Source organism: Haliotis asinina, chromosome 3 (genome assembly GCF_037392515.1).
Source record: "Haliotis asinina isolate JCU_RB_2024 chromosome 3, JCU_Hal_asi_v2, whole genome shotgun sequence".
NCBI lineage: Eukaryota > Metazoa > Mollusca > Gastropoda > Lepetellida > Haliotidae > Haliotis > Haliotis asinina.
This window is the reverse complement of record NC_090282.1, coordinates 58,193,909-58,212,984: the sequence shown is the minus strand read 5'-3', so window position 1 is coordinate 58,212,984 and position 19,076 is coordinate 58,193,909.

The window sequence follows — 19,076 nt, the reverse complement described above, 5'->3', positions numbered from 1 at the left end:
ACTGCGTTTCATTTGGAAACGCCGACATAATTATATGTTCATATGAAGCGTTCCCATCCTCACTAAGGTATATCATGTTTTTATGTTTGCTTTAAATCAGGCAGAACAGAGAAACTATAAACTTAGAATAACGTTAAGTGCTTCCCAGTAAATTTTACCAATGTCGCTAAACTGATAGGAAATCTTTGAAAAAAGCCCAACTAGTCTATCATAGTTTGGTTTATTACTTTTCAGTCTAAAAGAAACATTGAAACTAGTGTTTACTTACACAGCATGTGTGAGCTTTTGGAAAACAGAGATTTTGTTTTGCCCAAACAGTTTAAGTTATTTTGAAAAAAAGAAAATCAGAAATTGTCATATGTTCACATGACTGTCATTTTCGAAAAGTGAAACCTAAATTTAAAAGTGTTGGATAAGCAGGGTAGGATGTTGCTTTTAAAAAAATACCATGATAATTTAAACATTATTTCCTTTAATTATAGATGCAAATGATTCTGTTATCCGTAAATCAGTTGCAACATGAACTTTCTCGAAATATGGATTGATCTTCCCAGTTCTTTTAGCCTGACATTTCCACAGCATTACATCTTTGTTTAGAAATAGGTTGGTGCTTAACGTTTTATTCTGTGTATATATACCCTACTTTAAACATTGATATGTCATCTTATGTGTTCTGTAACTCGGACGTCGAAGTAGATGATTGCCGGGAGCAGGTTCAATATTTACTTTATAAATTTAATCCCTTCTCCGAACTTCAGTGACATCCTGTGACTATAACATATACACCTCGTGACTATAGCCTCTCGTGTGGGTAAATACACATGGATTTGTGTGGGTCTGTTCATCTTGTGAGATGGTAAATGGGGAAAATGCAAACAGAAAAAGGTGGGGTGACTAGGGTGATCTCACGTTGCATCTGAGTTTAAAGCTACAAGTCAGTATTATGTGTCGCGTCTATGTGTCGCGTCTATATGTCGCGTCATCTTAATGTAGCATCTTATATAGTATATTCCAAAGAGAAAACGTTGATCATCAGTTAATATTGTCTTGTCCAGACTCGATTATTTACAGACCGACGTCAAATAGATGGAATATTGCTTCCACAAGCTGCTTGAGAAACACTATGGTGTTTGGGCGTTTGAATCAAACATGGCGCTGGTGTTTCAGCACCCATGTCATCAGCTGTTTTGGACAATGTTTCATTTCTCTCAAAATCAAAGAATAGTAAGTCAGCTGCTTTACTGCAAAGTTTTAACATGCCGTTTAAAGAACCCATTAAGCACGCACAAATTTGCATTCACCTTAAAGTACTAGTCTACTTTCAAGTTTATAAATTACTATAAAATTTTATGATGTTCCCATACTCTTTGTTTGTAGAATATAACCATGAGAGTGAGGTTAGTTTTAAGCCGCTTTAGCTGTATTCCAGCAATACTGCGACATGGGACTCCAGAGATGGTATTCACACGTTGTACCCATGTTGGGAATTGAACTCGGGCATACTGATATTCTTACTTGTTGGAGGGTGTAACTGATATATATCACAGAATCTCTTCTCCAACTGCAACAGATGTCTCGTTCTCTTCACTAGATACATATTCTAGGATAACTGATATTAATACGTTGCAGTTGCATTCTTAATGTTTGATCACACATACATCTTTAATGGAAATGTTTTACACCTGTTCACCTGTATGCTCTACAGAAATTATGCATCGATCAAAAGCCATTGTATTGCTTGTTTCCACTATAATTGATCTGGAGACGTGTTTTCTGCTCACGGCATCGCATTTTGAAGGAGAATTTGTTTCCATGATTCCATAAAGACTATAGTCCGACTCTGCAGTCCCCCCCCCCCCCCCCCATTAAGTTTCAGTTTGCAGTGGTAGGATTTCTTTCTGTGAAAACAAAAACGGGACGCTTATCATTTTAGGGGTTTTGAGCGTCTAGTGGCCGGTTTAGAACCCCTGTAACATTCATTCACTGATTACTCTTTTGCCTCGTCCTCCGTATCATCTTCAGTCGACATCTACTCTGTTACTTCCGCTTCCGATTTTGAGTGGATACGAATTGCTTTACAACGTTATATATATAAACACACATACATTCACCTTTTCCGGAGATTCTGACGAGTTTCTGATAAGGTTCTGAATCTTCTGTGTCTTGAGTCCTCCGCTTTACTGATGACGTCAGCCACTGATGACGTATCGGAGCTGATATATACTACTTACGTTTGACAGAAGCTTAATAGTGAGTTTTGACTGATCTCACTGTGGATGTTGGAAAACTTCGTGCGACATTCCTGGACCATGTTGATTGTGTGTTTCACCTATGCTACCCATCACAAGCTTACACCCACTTATGTAAATGAACACACTTACATCAGTCAACCGTCTGTTCCAAACTAGATTTTGCAAAATATTCGATCCATACTGTTTACAGGGATTGTTCACACATGAACTGATGTATTGTAAAACAATTTCGTAACTGTGAAAAGATTTTAACTTTTTTGAATTTCATCTTTACTACCCTTCATCCACCCATTGATCCATACATTGTCATCCTTCCAGAAGGAGAAGAGATTATTGTCATGAATTCAATAAATAGTGAAAATTGACGTGATCTCACCCAAACGCATCTCTTCACATGCATCGTATTTGCACATGCCTTTCACCAACGTGATGCATGATCCTTGTGCAGGTCATCAGCAAGTCAGTGGAGAAATTCATCTTCGATTTCGATATAACCTTTTGTGTGTGCGTGTGTGTGTGTGTGTGTGTGTGTGTGTGTGTGTTTGTGTGTGTGTGTATGTATGTTTACACACGAACATTAATTAAGCGCCACCAAAAATAATTGTCGATTGTAACAAAAAGGGATGAAAACAGAGACGTCAACCAGTTATATCTAAATACACATGCAGTTTGCATGAAATTCACGTGCTGACTCAAATGCATGTTTTTATGCTAAAGTTCTGTCATAGTACAAGCGACGGAGGGTTATAAAAGGGTGAAATGAAGTATTCTCATTTCTTTCTTATCGACGCATCAATAAGTGAACAGTACTGCAGTTGAACTCTTTTGGACATGTCGAGGCGTAGGCTTTCAGAAAATACCAGCAGATGGCAGATTATTAGTATGCATGAAGCTGGTTTGTCCTGTCGCAACATTGGGTCCTGATTGAATATCAGTAACACTGTCATTAGTCGCCTGGTAAGGAACATGCTGCCACTGGTTACGTCACGGATCGTCCACGATCAGGAAGGCCGAGGAAGACCTCTCCCCGTGATGACCGTGCCTTAGTTCGCCTAGTGAGACGCAGGCCCATGACCGTTGCCAAGGATCTCAGAGAACAATGGAGAGTGGGTGTTCGTCTCTCAACCAGCACCATCCGAAGGTAGACTAACAGCTAGTCTCTGTAATGAACATAATGTACTCAAAAAATGTCCATAGTGAAAAAAAATAATATAATGAAATGGAGCCCTGAGACTTTCTTCATTTTCAGAAGCTATGGAAATCTAGACTTGCCACATTTTCTAGGCTTGCATGGGCTTTCTTGGATATTTATCCTTCAGCGTCTGTACGACAGACTACATCCGAAGGAGGCTCAGGTCCGTTGGACTCCGTGCACGTCGTCCAATCAGACGTCCCTTACTCACTGATAGACACAAGGCTCAACGTTTGGCGTGGTGTAATCAACGGCAATTACACGATCCTATAGCATGAAAATGGGTGGTGCTTAATTAATGTTCATGTGTATATTTCGTATCATCGTCATTTATGATTACTTTTTCGATTTCACTACTGGGAAATATAGAGTGTGTGGACAATAGTGCCTCTTTTTACCACACCACGACGTCAATGACAATGTAGTTTATCCGGAAAGTCCAACCCCAACCCCAACCCTGCAAACTGCAAAGAAAACTGTACACCGTATACTTATCTAGTCTAAAAACTTCTAGAGTAAAATCAGGGTTATTATTGCACTACCTGACCACCACATACAAGACACATATTTCACGTACGTGGCCAGGGACCATGTATCGGTATATGGTCTCTGATGTGGATAACTACACTTTCATTCCAACTGGGAGCCTGAGGCTATTACGCAAGTCAGTCTGGTCAAGCTGGCGTAAACGGTCACGCTTCCTGGAAACACCACGTTTGTTAACCTTACGTCATAAAGTCGACACACTTGGTCGGTCTGACTGTGCGATAAGGGTTAGTTAGGCAATATAACAGCCTACTTTAACGTAATGCGTAAATAGTAACACAATCATCAATCGATATAACCCTGACAACCTGGAATATTGTGGAATAATAGGAGTGAGTGAGTGAGTTTAAATTTATAGTCACGTCGGCAATATTTCCGCCATATCATGACTAATACAAGTTGTGACTTCACCATAAATACATGTAAATTATAAAAACCTGTCAACGAAGGACAGTAAAACAAACTAGACTATCATAGTATTTGAGAAGTAAAACTAGCATCTGTCTCTAAAATTGGATTGCAAATTCAGACAAGACAGTGTAAAAATGGGCTATAGATTACTAACAACTGAGTGGAATAATAGTAGGAGACCTGAGCTCTGTGTGTGTGTGTGTGTGTGTGTGTGTGTGTGTGTGTGTGTGTGTGTGTGTGTGTGTGTGTGTGTGTGTGTGTGTGTGTGTGTGTGTGTGTGTGTGTGTGTGTGTGTGTGTGTGTGTGTGTGTGTGTGTGTGTGTGTGTGTGTGTGTGTGTGTGTGTAAACAAACGGCGGTCGGCGAATACCTTCGCCAAATAAACTCACGACTGAGCAACCTTCTCTGTTGTTTAAGGTAAGACATTACTTCTTGTTGAACTTAGTTGATCATACCCACCTAAATATGTTAGGTAAAAGTTAGGAATAGGTCTTCCTTATCGTAGCCTTAAATCTGACTAACAACATTCCCTCTTGCGACTGTACATATCTGTATATACGTTTTCAGTATGTTAGGGCACTATCTGCACAGCAACTATGAGTATGCGTACCAATGTCAAAAACGTACAATGTTACCACGTTCGGGGACACATACACATATTGTCGATTTGCCTGCAGATACGTGCCAATAAAAATAAGTTGTATCAGCTCTGTAAATTCTTAAACTGATTACTTTTTAATTTACGAAACATATTATTACTGTATTTTACACATGCCATTCTATACTAAGTGCATTCTCATAATGATTAAATAATGAGTGCACGCTATTTCATGATTATTGTGAATATATATACTGCCTCTATATAACCTCTGTATACTGCCTCTGTAGAATGCCTCTGCAGAACCTCTGTATACGTATTGACACAAGACACATTCACTCTGCCTTCGCCAAATAAACTCACAACTCAGCAGCCTTAAGCTTCTCTGTTGTTTAAGGTGCCAGCCAGTCTTGACCGCCCTACCGTTGCTAATTCCCCAACTGTTGCAACATAGCACACAACCCTACGACAACGCTACGTCACTAGGAAAGAAGAGGAGGTGCAAACATCGCATGGAAGACTTAAAAATAATATACAAATGTAACTGTTAATCATTCCTCAAATGTTGTTACATATTTTTAAAAAATGAGATCTGAGTTCACTTACTTGGAGTGATTCCTTTAATAATGTTAAATATCTAACACATTTTACATGATAATTATGTAATATATATCATTGTGTACTTATTACAGACCCAACTACGATAGCCTGAACCAACTTCATTGTCAGCTGCCAGGTACCCATTTGACAAGAGTTGGGCTTCATCTGACAGCGTGTATGTGGCGAGTTTAGGCTGTTGAGGATGATCCACATTTTGAGCATCAGTTACGATTACCCGACTTTACCCATTGTTGTTAGGTACCATATGTTTGACTGTTTCAACAGAGGTTCGATGTTGTTTATTGAGTGTTATTAGTTTTCATTCCACTAGTCTTCATTTGTTATGACGTCACAGCCACCATTTTCAGTTCAATGGCCGACGACATGTTTTGGGTATCCGTATTTAAGCGTGTATGCTCATTGTCCTTCTTAAATTGTTTTATGGCTTCTAGTCCATTCATATACCTGAATATGTATTTATCTTTGTGCACATCGTTAAAATTTAGGTGTGTGTTTGTGTTTGTGTGTGCGTGCGTGTGTGTGCATGCGTCTGTGTGTGTGTGTGTGTGTGTGTGTGTGTGTGTGTGTGTGTGTGTGTGTGTGTGTGTGTTTGTGTCCTGTTTGTCAATTCATTGTTGAGGGCGTGAGGGAGTGAGTTTAGGTTTACGCGGCACTCAGCAATATTCCAGCTATTTGGCGGCGGTCTGTAAATAATGAAGTCTGGATCAGTCAGTCCACTGATCAACAGCATGAGCATCGATTTACGCAACTGGGACATGATGATATGTGTGAACTACGTCAGCGAGCCTGACAACCCAAACCCGATAGTCTCCTCTTACGACAAGCATGGGTTGCTGAAGACCAGTTCTAACTGGGACTCATGTCCTTGATAATGGTATATGCAAGTCATGATATCCACTATCTGATTTCCGGCAACCTATTTGGTACAAAAATCTAAAACGCCCAGGACAACATGCCAGATGCCTGCAATCCTGATGTTCCTTCGCGTCGCCAGTTGTATTTTGTTTCAGATTGTTAACTACTTAATGCTGGGAGTCAAAGTTGTCTGTATAGGATGATAATAAATACACATTGGAAATTTCGTTCTCACCATCTGGCGTGACATGCGCTCGGATGCTCTTTCCTATTCAGTAACATGAATTCAATGAGACGCAGTTTCGGATAATTATTCACTTGAAGGTAGGTCGTCATACCTATACATACATGTGCACGGGTTGATGAAAACTTGGTCACTGAATCGTGTTTATGAAGGGAATATTTGATTCCATTTATACCACAAACTGATATCGATATGTTTCTGCTGACAGATTCACGTTATACCGTCTCCCTAGAATAGGTCATCCAGACTCGTGGTGAACATACAAGCATATATACGAAGAATGCCAGGTTATCATTTCGAATTAATTTCGTCAGGAGCAGTGTCTTGCTGTATTACCCAAATTAAACAAATAGAATCTAACAATGAAATAACTTAGTTTACCATAATAACGCAGGCACGTTTAATAGATTCATGGACCCATTGCTACAAGCCATAGTAGCGTGTCAGCACGTGCGACTGTCTAGTGCCACGGTCGCTTTGAGGAACGGGATCTCGAAACAAACTTAAGTTTGATGTTTGACTTAATTTAGAGTTTTTATTCAAATTTGAGAAACCTCATAAAAACGCATTTCCCAGAATGAACCGAAACGGATATTAAACTCAAACTTGGAAGACAGCCTGAGTTTGGTGGATAGATTACTTAAGTTGTTTGGGCCTTCATATGTTAAAATGAAATTGAGTTAGTATTATTAATTCAGCTGTTTCAAATAGTCAAGGTCGGTTTGAACTTTGAGTAAAAACTAAAGTCAGCTTTGAGAAATCAGGGCCAGGGCCGAGCCGTAGATGCATCCAGTGTATAGTGGAGATTTATCGAGGATGTGCCTGAAACTGCTCGCCCAGTCTGATCACTGCATGGACATAAACCTATCTTAAATGTACCATATATTTCCAGGGACTGAGCCAGTTAAAACATTGTGGTGTATGGTCCTGAGTTCAAGTAACGAATCAGTTGAATTTATGCAAAGTGGAACTCGGAGAGACCTTGCATGGGTGACCGTGTTTGGCAGCTTGAGTCATAAGAGTTTCTAGCTCTTCATTCCTGTCCCACAACGAATTCGAAGCACATGTGATGCATGTGGTCTCATCTTAGGCGAGTGAGTTTGTTCCAAAATTGCCCCGTTCTCAAAGGAGAAAATGGGTAACCTGTTAGATAAAGTCATGTGACTAACAGGCAGCTTGGGTTATCCGGTGAAATAGTAATCAGATTCTCATTACAGCGTCCAATTAGCAACTCAGATGGATAGTCATATGGATACTAGACGCTCTATAAATGAATCATTGTAATATTTTATTATTACCTCAATATCGTTCTGACTTCAGACTCTGACAGTCTACATCATCCCTTACCTCGAGTTAGTCTAAGTGGCATCAGTCACGAAATCATGATCTCACACCACAACGTACAGCTTGTGCGGCCAGTGTGACTGTAACATCACTGAAGTGACATGGCCAAGACGAGTTTAAGGCTGGTCGTGTTCACAAATGAAGGCATCACCTTCTTAGCCGTGATGCCAGTGACACTTGCGTGTATTGTTAAACTTTCTGTAGTCGGTGTTGGAGAGCAGTGTTCCAGTTCTATGCAGTAATGTAGTTACACAGTATCACAGTATCCTCACTTTTTAACAGGTATGCATGAGTATATCTTGTATGGTCAATACGACATCGTCGCCAAATGACCTCTTCAAATTTGGACTTACAGGCCAAGTAGGTGTAACCAATATAGGGTTTTAATTCATGTAATTTATTGATACCAACTTCTTTTGCATAGGATCATGGATGTAAGATCTAATGCTTTCTTTGTAAGCAGAGTATGGGATAAGAAGTGGTATCACAGATTTGAGTGTTGCCTTGGCAACAAGATCAGCCATTTTGTTACCAGAAAAGCCTATACGTGGCTACGTGGTTGGGTAACCAACAATGACGTATTGGCCAGTAGCAAGATCATTATACAGTTCAATAATATCTATTAAAATTGGATGTTTACACGGTAAGTTTTTAATTGGCTGAAGGCACGAAAGAGTAAGTGAGCTGCGTTTGCCCGCTATATGGTGTCGGTCTATAAATAATCGAGTTTGGACCAGGCAATCTAGTGATCAACAACATGAGCATCGATCTGCACAACTGGGAACCGATGACATGTGTCAATCAAGTCAGCGAGTCTGACCATTCGATCCCGTTAGTTGCCTCTTACGACAAGCGTAGTCGCCTTTTATAGCAAGCATGGGTTGCTGAAGGCCTATTCTACCCCGGATCTTCACGGGTCAGGCACGAAAGAGAAACTCACAGATTATATACCCTTAAAAAAGTAGGGAACTGTACTTTCAATGTACGATTCTCGACATTGGGAGATGGAATCAATGTTGATACAGTAATTATGGATGTTTTGAAAATGCATCACCACATGGATTTCATTCAAAGCAAAACTGTTCGTTCAGTTATCCCCCTTGTTAGGTGACTGGAGTATGACATGAAAATTTCAGGTTTACAATTTTCATTCAGTATTGTGTGTACTGAAAATAGTGTCAAACCAAATCGGTACTGGGGAGGCTACCACATCAGATTTTTCAGCTGCCTCCTCAAGTCAAGAGACTTCAGACATTTAGTTTTAAGGGATTTGATATGAGGCAGAAAAGTTCAGTGTCAGTCAAAGATTAGGCCCAATAAGCTGGCCTTCTTTACAACTTTGATGAGCGTGCCATCTAGAGATAGTTCGGTGTCATTTATTTACGGCAGATATGTCAGCAATTAGTTTTCGATTTCGAAAATTTAAAGCCGTTTTCAAGACACAACTGCAGTTGCCGTTCAATAATATGCATACTTTTACCCCGACAGGAAATGTGATAATTATCCACAAATAACGACCAATCAATTGAACCGTTTGAAAACGTTTGATAAACTATTCATCTTTATACTGAAAAGTGTGACAGACAAAATACTGCCTTTTGGAACACCCTGATCCTGATTGTATGATCAGACAGGGTAGAACCCACGCATACTTGAAATTGTCTGTCATTTAATAAGTTGGTTATAAATTATTAAAAATTATTAGAAACGACCTCGCAAACCAGTCACGTACATTTCTTAAAATGCCACATATCTAAGTAGTATCATATGCCCTTTCATGATAAAAAAGATAGACACAACGAGTTGTTTATTAATTAACACGTTTTTTACAAATGATTCCATGTCCAAATACTTCAAGAGTTGATAATGTATGTTATCAGCACCTGTAGCATTATCGTGGGCTCGTTCAAAAGGATTATGGAGCTCATGAATAGAAAATAGTTCATTGTAGTCTTCCCCACTATCAGAATTGAAGTTAATAGTTTTCTTTTCCTGTTGTTATTGATATTGATGGAATTTAGGCACACAATTAGAAGAGGAAGAGTGTTTTGCAAGAATTTCACCCAGTTTCTTCGCAATATCTGATGTATCGGTAAGTAATTGATATCCAAGTTTAGCACCTTTACCTTTAATGTTCTGGACTATGGGCATGAGCGTTCGATAATTTATTTTGGAAACGTAATTTTGCCAAGATACGCGTTAATTCTGTTTAAAGGTGTGTCGCGCTTTAGCATTTAAAAATTTAAATTACGCACCATAGGGTGGCGACGGAAATATTGTTCTGCCTTTTTCCTTGCTTTCCTAGCTTGTTTGCGTTCATCGTTGAGCCATGGTTATCGAATATGTGGCATCACAGAGGACTTTGGCATACACTCATCATGTTCAGTGCATCAGAAAAAAAACAATTGATAGCATCAGGAACGTCAATAAAAAGTTCAGGTTTAAGTTTTTCAGCACACAGTGTTTCATGCAGAACAAGTTAGCCTTTTAAAGTTCCGCCTGGATGATGGAGGGACATCAGAGAGAGTAACAGGTTTTAGTACAGTAGGAAAATGGTCACTTCCACAGAGGTCATCGTAGACTGACCATTCAAATTCTTTCAGTAGTTCTGAATTTGTGAGTGACAGGTCGAGAGCAGAATAAGTTCCTGTACAGGGATGTAAATATGTGCTGGCACCATCATTACAAGTACATAATCATTATCTGCACAAAACACCTCCAGCAGCCTACCTGTATGTTTATTTATTTGTAGTCGCCCCATCCCAGAGTGGGCTGTGCCCATTTAAATCTCCCATGATAATACATGGTTTCAGTAGTTGGCCATACAGGGCTTGAAGTTCGGATTTGTGAAACGTTGAAGATGTAGAGATATATAAAGAGGATAATGTAAACGCAACGTGTAAAATACATATAGTAATCCGCACCGTAACAGTCTGAAGATTAGTAGTAAAACAGGGATATGTATAATGTTTTGTTTGACTAGGATGGAATATCCTCCCATGGCCTTGTCACGTGGAGATGAAAAACAATGAGATGCATTGAAAGAACGCAAGACAAAACATCTATCTGTGTTAAATAGGTCTCCTGCAGACAGAACGCTGATGGTGACAAATCTTGGACTAACTGCTGCAATTCATTGGAATTAGTCCTTAGTCCCCTGCAATACCACTGTATAATATTATTCTGGTAACTTATCTTTTGGGGGGATTAATTGGGGATCTACCCCTCACGTTTTTGGTGGGCGACAAGCTGTGTGCCATAGAGCGGACGTTTTCAGACATGTCCATGTCTTCAAGTGATCCATATTTGTTGAACAATTGAATTTTAGTGTCTGAACCGTTTGGAGCTCTGTCTCTTAGCTTTTTCAAGTAATCCTGCTTTTTACATTTTGTTTTAATGAGTTGAAACCTTGTTGACGACTCAGAAGATACGTCATGGTCAGGGGATGTTTCTGATTGTAGATGTACCGGGAAGTGATCCTGCAGTTTGAGTAGATAGGCAGGTGAGAGAGGCTGGGGGGGGGGGGGGGGGGGGAATCCATGTTCAACCAAATCAAGTTTATCTGACAGCTTGCAGATAATTTCATTGTTAATTTTGCTTAGATGTTGCTTCAGATTTGGTCTGACAATGGAAGCATAGCTTTCTGTTTGTACTGAGCTCTGGGCCGATTTTTTTTGCATCTGCAAAACTGATGTTTCGTGTAATCATTATTCTATTAATAGCCATTTACTGTTTCCAGACAGGACATTCTTTAGTGAAAAATGAGTGATACCCTGCGCAGTTTGTGCACGTTTCAACATGGCTGTCACAATCTTTTGTTTGTTTTTCACTACAATGAGCATACACAACAGACAGTGTGCAAGTATTTACACCATGACCGAACTTTTGGCATTTGAAACACCTAAGCGGATTCGGAATGCACGTATCAACATTGAGATTACAGTGCCCTGCAGTAGGTGAAGAGAAGGAAAACAGATATGTGTCAGTTGTTTATGGCTGAGTTGTATTTTTTACGGGTTGAGAAACGTTTGACATATAGTGCACCCTGATCTCGGAAACGATATCAAGGTCAAACATGTCTGCCAGCAATCGATCACGATATCGCACTGTTCCCTTTCTCGTGTTTAGTGTTTTGTGGGCCGCGATGGTAACTGGAGTGCCAACAAAGGTGTCAGTGTTCAACAGCTTCTTCTAATGTTCTTTACATCACCGGCAATACCTTGGATACCCATAGACACAACACAAGAATTTAACTGCAACGTTGCGTTATCGTTGGCCTCGATGACAACAAAACGTGGTCAGTAGTCAATGTGTTTTGACGGTCTCAGGTCGTCAGCAGGATCATTTTCATGAGGACGTTTGGTCTTTTTAGTGGGGGTTTCGTAAGCCGTGGTTAATTATTTAGATTTCATCATCCAAGCTCCCAATCCACAACGGAGTATCACAAGACCAATGTTAAAAACAACTGGGTCTCTTGCAGCACGAAGGATAGTCAGATGATATACTCCAGCCGAAGAATATTTTTTTATTATCAATAATTAATCCACCAGACTGGCCCATGAGCCACTGCCCTCTGGGCATAAGACTAGGCAAAGTTCAAAACGTCATATTTCAAAATCAGAAAAGTTTTAGATGAACAATAAAGTCAAGACCGAAATGAAATTCAAACATGTCCAGATCAAATCTGTGCAATGACACATATTTAATCCATGCACAGGGCTTGGCATGACAGCCGATTGGTTGAACCGGGCCCATTCAACCACCCGTCTAGGTGAAGTCAGGGCCAAAGTGGTGTGTTGAGCAACAGGAACACAGGCTCCTATTGCCCTCAACCAACTGAATCCTTTCTTCCACCGACACAGGGCCACAACCCACGGCAAACGGGCTGGTAGATCATCAGTGATGAGTTCGAGGACAAGTGGCAGTTTCCCCACTGTATCGGAGCTATGGATGGGAAGCACATATATATCATACTGGCATTCTTACCAGCAGATTTGGGGTCTTTCAGAGAAGTCTTGGTGTTGATAACAACACAGGTAAACTGATTGTTCTGGCATGTGTGGCACTCCATAACTTCCTTCGCACGCAATGTAATGCGAAGTACATTAGTACGGCCACAGAATGTGTTGACTCAAATTTGTACACCTCATATCTCCCTACCTCACTTTTCCTTGATGCCACCTCTTGTCTGAGCTCCCTAGAGTAATATGTTCTCAATTCTGATATCTTGAGAGGAACTTGGTCAGCTTAAACACAAAGACAACTGATGTGAAAGATTGACTGTAACATGTTTAATTATTATAATATTCATAATTTTTATATGTGTTAAGAACAATTTAATTGTACTCTCAGTCCAAGTCTGAAAAATATGATACTAGTACTATATTCTTTAACATTCCTGCATCAATGTGTGGCGTATTACTGAAGAAAGTGTCAATACAGTGATAATATTTAAACATGTCATTCACTATGAGACTTCCATCTATTTTATGTACATTATGTGTTTCCTGTAAACAAACACAATGCTAAACAATACATTTGTGACATATTTGCAGATGATGTTTTGTTTATGGTGTAAATAACATGGAGTATTTCACAAAATATCTCAATACCTACTCCAATACAGTGTTGTAATTTGGTCACAAATTTTAGAAATTGGTAAGCATGTATATTGTGAACATGATCAATTATTAACATGGATGGTGACAAGTATCAATTACCAAATGTCAAAATGCCTAAATGCCAGCTTTGGTAACGGTATTCACATTGTGATTACAATAACTGGTTTTGACCACTCATTGAAATGTAGCTCACAATTTGACAGCATGTCAACAAACGCATGTCCTCTTGCTGCTGCTGTGTAAAGAGAAAAAATATACTATAGCACACACTGATTCAATTCTTTGCTCCCTATTTATACATGATGTGTTATTTGAATGTTAGACTTTGTAAATGGATAAGCGATTGGCTTTGCAAGCTTCAGACAGAAGTAACTTAAGTGGGGTCCACAAGAGCACACGCCCTTCAGTCGACTATCAAAAATTAAATGTGAGCCGATTTGGGTGATGTATTACGTAATCCAGCAAATACTGCATGTGAATTATAAAGAGTATTCATTTGTCAAGTATATTAACATCACATAACAATTGGATTACTCTATGATAAGTATACGGACAAGGAAACGCTCAGAAATGAAACTCACCTGTAATACGGTCACCCATCAATTTACTTTGCCACATTATTAAGATATTTTGTTTTGTTTTTTGGGTTTTTTTGTTGTTGTTTTTTGGGGGGTGGGGGGTGGGATAGGCTTTTCATATCGTTTTGTAGATACAGGTATAAATAACTCAGCTTCTGGGAGTTAAAACTTACTGGTCATGTTCGTTGTCAATCCATATAAACAATACCCTTTTGCCTAAGTTGTGTAGATCCTGTGTTCTTTGAACGCGTCGTAGAGGAATATCAGGCTGTTAACAAAACTACCAGCTTCCATTGTTGTTCACCTCAATGTCCACCTAAATGTCACCTTACCATTAACGTTTTGTACATATTCAGCCTCTCTACGTTATAGCATTCATTTCATTTCACCAATCCTAATTTACTTCCGAAATTAATTGATAGTCGTGATGTTACATCTTATCTAATCATTAATTCCATAAGAAAGTCCATGTTGCAATGCCGCTGTTAGAAAAGAAAGTTCGAATCCCTTTAAAGACTAGCTGTATTCCTGAAAATTTCCTTAAAGCCAGGGACACGAATGTTGTCAGCTGCGTGACTGTTCAATTTAGATTAAAGTTCACCGTCTGTGAAGCGACAACGCAATAATGTGTGCATCTGATGTGACTAGTAATGATTACGTTTGGCTTTCAGAATAAAATATGTTTGTATTTCAATGAAAAGTACATGCCTCTCTCCATGTCGCTGTCTGTTAGCCTGATTACACAATATCCCACTGTAATCCATATCTGGGGGCCAGTACTAAAGTTTCAAAACAACATCACAATCAATAAAATAAAATATTAATGTTACCGAACGATAAAGGGATACAGCTAGTAGATTCACAGTATGGATTTATTTTCTTCGAACTACAATGAGATGACAGAAAAAAACCTGACGTGTAATTATATAAGGGATATACAGGCGTGGCATGATGGAGCAGAATAATATATTACTGAAATATTTCGCATGGGAATTTCTTGACAGAAAATACATCGGGTTGTTCAATAACCGCCAATATAAGACACTTTTATTATGCAGTTAGCTCGAGTGTTATGCTCATATATATTGATCAGCAAAAATCATAAGTTATATAAGCGTATTTTCAAGGTTGTCTAGAATATTTTTCTACTTATTTAATGATGAATTAGTGGGTTTGAGTAGGTCACACGAAGGGCAATACACAACAATGGACACGTATACTCATGGAAACGAATAAGGGAATCCTTGAAAATACAAGTGTTCCTATAATATTATTCTTTTCCGGATTTTCACGCACAGTGCAATAGATAGATTGTGAAAAAAATGGAAACAAATAAGCGAAGGCTTGTACTTTCACGCGTTCCCTTCTTCGTTCCCATAGGTATATGTTGAATGTTATGCAAGAAAGGACCAAATGTCAACGTAGGTTAGGTAACGTGTATAAAATTACGTAATGTAAATAAAAGAGATAAAGCCCTTTCCGCATATCTGGGATTTCTACTGCATCATATGCATGAGTTTATCAATCACTACCGTACTCACTCTTAAAAAAAATTCAGTAATTCATTTCGATATACACTCTTAAAAAAGAAACTTGAAATAGGAAAGAATTTAATTTGAGGAAAATAGTTGTTACTAGCCAAAATCCCATCATATGGAGGAATGGTTGAAAAACGTTTGAAAACAGAATCTTAGAACAAAAGAACGTTAAACTCACGTTTGTTGTGAATCGCTAAAAAGCACCCTGCTTGAAATGCACGTGCATCATAACATTGTGTATCACCCAGAGTTAAAGTCTATAACTGTAAGCTCTTAAAAGCCACATCAACGGTACTCCAAATACATCGCTTTTAAGTCACCACAAACAACAAGAAGATGAAAAGACAGAATATCAACGACACAGCACCATCGGCCGTTCACAAGGACGAGAGAATCAGATGGCAAGGCAATTCAGCATGTCAAGACAGACCATCTCAAACCTATGGATCTGATGCAACAATACTGAGAGTGTTAATCAGACAATCAGGTCAGGTCGACGTAGAGTTACCACCGCCTCCTAGGACCGCTACATTCGGTTGAGACATCCATTCAAACGCCACTGTCGCATCATCCACAACAATCCAAATCCCTCGACTGCTCCGAATTTCCGACCACACCGTAATCATGGGTGATTCCGGCACGTTAATAAAGAAAAAAATGATACAGGAAAGATTAACGTTTTAAAAAGACAGATAAGTTACTGAGAACCTGCTAATATTTTGAACTGTCGGCTCGATACAATGACAACCGGCGGTAGGCCACCGGGTCGTTATTTCGACCGCTGATTGGACGTTTGGACGCCGGGGAGTACCAGCCTGCCGTTGCAAGAAACTTCACCGTCCAGCATCGATTATGGCAGTGATATAGTGGCTTCGGTTCGACCCAAGGTCGTCCCAGAAGTGGAAGACCAAGAGTGACCACTCCTGATCTAGACCGATTCATCCGATTGTTTGACCTACGTATACGTCACCGATTTGCTACATCAACTCACATTGCAGGACAGGCGCCCGGTCACACTGAACATATCGACTAAAGGCTGGACCTGTCCCGACACGACTACACCGTCGACGACATGTTCAGTGGTGTAACTGGTTACACGAAACCGGGAACTGGTAATGGGCTCTGTCCAGCGATGAATCGCGTTTCCTTCTGCAACGACGGGATGGGAAACATCGAGTCTATCGACGTCGACACGAGAGTTTTGCGCCGAATTGGACATGTTTAGTGGAAAACGCCATACAGTGGGGAGCCACGTTCCTCACGGGTAAATCACAACCAGTGGTTTGTTCACAACTGAATCTTACAGCAAACTGCTACATCGGCAAAATCCTGCTATCGCACATACTCCAACTTTTTAATCGTCAACAAGACAATGTTCGACTCACCCAGTTTATGTGAAAAACGAATATGTCGCCAACGCAAACCTTAGTCTCCTTTCTGGGAACTCAGGTTAGCAGGTTAGAATTGATCTTATGCAACCCATGCTTGTCGTAAATGGCAACTAACGGGGTCGGGTAGGAGGTTGTTGTTTAACGTTGCAGTCAGCAATATTCCGGTTGTATGACGGCGGTCGGTAAACAGTCAAGTCTTGACTAGATAATCAAGTGAGCAACAGCATGCGCATCGATCCACGCAACTGGGATACGATGACATGTGTCAACGAACCTGACCACCAGATCGAAAAACATGGGTTGCTGAAGACTTCTAGTTCTTCACGGAGAGAAGACCTGAATGAATTTGACTGGGATTTAGTAGAACTAAACATTCACATGGTCCGCTATAAAGTAAACAAATATAATTATTCACAAAAATGTCTTTTATTTCTAAACATCGCTTTAAACAATCTCCCAGATATTTGAGGGCGACCTGTCTGGCCCAAACAGTCCAGCGATTTACATCATGAACGTCGATTTCGCAATTGGAATAAAATGACATGTACCAGCCAACCCAGCAAACCTGTGCACTCGATCCAGATGGACAAGCAATGAGGTCGTCCAACACACGGGCTTGTGGACCTGACACTATCACCTAACATGACGGAAAGAGACGAGTAGTTTCGTATGTATGGTCAAACGGATGAAACGTCGGGCCTGGGTGCGGAAACTCGGTGGTTTGATCCACGGCATCGTGTGGCATAGAGACAGTAAAGTATGGTAAATTCTTGTTAGCCCGATGCACCTCGCCTTCCACGTTTCATTGGTAGTATTCAATAAACACACACACGCGAAATATGTAATATTACATTTTGTAAAGCAACAATAATATATTCCAGGACTATTCGAAGCTGATATCATATTCATTCAACAATGTACGTACTTTTACATTTTGTAAAACAGTCATGTGTATTTCACAGAAGAATGTATTCAATATATTTTTGATCTGCACATAATAATCGAAACAATGTATCATTGCCTGCGATTCCAAAAATACAAATGTAATACAGACGTATTGTTTTTTGCCACGTCCAGACCAGAATTGAATATGTGATAAACAGATACGTTTCCATTGGATAGGGTGTCAACAGTTTCGATACAGTTGTATGTTTTGAAACGTTGCACTAAATGGTCCAACTACTGAGGACTTCACTTCCTGAGTAAACATCCTAAAATCTATTCCCACACAAACTATAGCTTATCATGCCAAGAGCAGCATGAACTCCTCACATAGTCATTGTGGTATTGTGTTTTCAATTGGTTTATTTGTTGTTGAATTCGTGAACTTTAGAAAATATACAACAGTGTGAGATATCTTTGTACACACGATGTGGTGAGTTCGAGTTACCCATGACCACCTCAATGAACACACATTGTGCAAAGATGGCACTGGTAGTGGTCCTTCAAGGACAGTCAAATGTCCTGTAAAATTGATAATATTTACCATTCATCATATTTGCATAATATCACCTTTACTGCAGAGACTTTGTTCAGGCAATCTTCCTATGTCCTGTTGAATGTGATAGGAGCTCCTGCCCTCTGTACACAATATGGTATATACTCGCTATAGCAAGATCATCCTGCAACACAAACATCTACCACGCAACACTTCATTACTAACACATGGTATGCTCATCTGGCATTCAATGGACACGATTTAACAGTTTATGTGAAATAACGTGATGTGATTAGCACATAATTCTGTACATGGCAACCTGTATTTACTTCGTCAATTACACACAATTTACTCCAAATCAGCATTGTGTGACCTAAACGTTTTATAACAAAGAAAAATCCAAAAGAAATTCGGAAACTGTATTAAATAAAACTTTTAAAAGAAACTA